The sequence below is a fragment of the Ovis canadensis genome, chromosome 2 (assembly GCF_042477335.2).
Source record: "Ovis canadensis isolate MfBH-ARS-UI-01 breed Bighorn chromosome 2, ARS-UI_OviCan_v2, whole genome shotgun sequence".
In the NCBI taxonomy this organism is placed as follows: Eukaryota; Metazoa; Chordata; class Mammalia; order Artiodactyla; family Bovidae; genus Ovis; species Ovis canadensis.
The window spans coordinates 164,394,455-164,396,266 of NC_091246.1; positions in this window are offsets into that span (position 1 = coordinate 164,394,455).

Below are 1,812 nucleotides of genomic sequence, written 5' to 3' on the forward strand. Positions count from 1 at the left end.
AGTCCCAGAGAAAGGAAATGCCAAAGAATGCTCAAACTACTGCACAATTGCACTCGTCTCACATGCTAGCAAAGTAGTGCTCAAAATTCTTCAAGCCAGGTTTCAACAGTACATGAACTGTGAACTTCCACATGTTCAATCTGGATTTAGAAAAAGAAGAGCAACCAGAGATCAAATGGCCAACTACTCTTGGATCATCGAAAAAACAAGAGTTCCAGAAAAACATCTTCTTCAGCTTTATTGACTATGCCAAAACTTTTGACTGTGTGGATCACCACAAACTGTGGAAAATTCTGAGAGAGATGGGAATACCAGACCACCTGACCTGCCTCCTGAGAAATCTGTATGCAAGTCAGGAAGAAATAGTTAGAACTGGACATGGAACAACAGACTGGTCCAAATCATGAAAGGAGTACGTCAGTACTGTTTATTGTCACCCTGCTTATTTAACTCATATGTAGAGTATATCATGTGAAATGCTGGGCTGGATGAAGCACAAGCTGGAATCAAGAATGCTGGGAGAAATATCAATAACCTCAGATATGCAGATGGCACTGCCCTTATGGCAGAAAGCAAAGAAGAACTAAAGAGCCAACCACCACCTACACAACCATATTGAGATATCACAGCTTTCAAGATGTTCTTTCGGTCACTGGCATATATAGGATGTATGATGATATTGTGTGAATAGCTCTTGGCTGGAAGAGTCAGAAATAGTCTCATTTCCGTACTAATAAACCACACCACTGTGGATTTTTGTTTCCTTACCTGTAAAGGGACAGAGTCAGAGGTGATGCCATTTCTACCATTCTTTTCAACTCTATGGCTGGTGTTTCTATAACCCTGACTATGTCACCAAATGGTATCATTTGAGACTTAATAAACATTACTGTAGAAGTGTTTTCTGAGCATGTTGCTGTGGATTTGCAATGCCCTGCCCTTAGTGGGATGGGCTTCATCAAGAATTTTCCTAGGGCACCAAATTAAGTCTAATAATACTTAATAGCGAGGACTCTTACCTAATTGGGACAGTCATGCTCACTTAACTGAGATGCCTCTAGGTGATTGCGTGTTGTATCTACAGAACCAGAGGTGACGGGAGACTGGTGATGCTTTGGGACTCTTCAAATAATTCTGTTAGTGCCAAGTCAGCAGAGCAGGGTAGAGAAAGCAAACTCTTCTCCAGAAGAGTCGTCTTTCCTCTTTGGGAAGAATCAATTCTCCCAGGAGGATTACCCATCAGTTCTCCGGTAAAAATCAATTAGTAAGGGGCACTCTGACTTCCTCATTGATAGGCTGGTCTGGTATGTCGAGTGCTCGAGATAGATATGTACCACAGCAGATAGTGTCTGCCAGAGAGAGTCTTATAATCTACATTACAAGACAAACCCACATAAAGATGGGAGGCAGGAGCTGAATCTGCGGCTGAGTTAAAGGGAAGGCTTGAAACATACACAAATAGGCACACACGCCTATTAGTCAAATGTTTTAAAAGGCATGAGATTATAGATTCTTCTTTACAATCTTCATAACCATAACAGAAATGCTGAATTTAACGCCTGATTGTTTTTAACCATCAGTCATCTGTGCCTTTAAATTGAATGATGTCTCTGTTTCTTTGGCTTAAGGTTTGTTGCCATTGTATCATAAAAATCTTGATTTTTTTTTCCAATATAGTTCATTTTAACTCCTTCACTTGGCCTATAAGACAATATTTTCCTTATAAATAGCAGTTAGGGAAATTTTATAGTGTAGAACTTTTTCATTATAAGACTTAAAAGAAAGCATGGTTACATTTTTCTCATGTGTTTG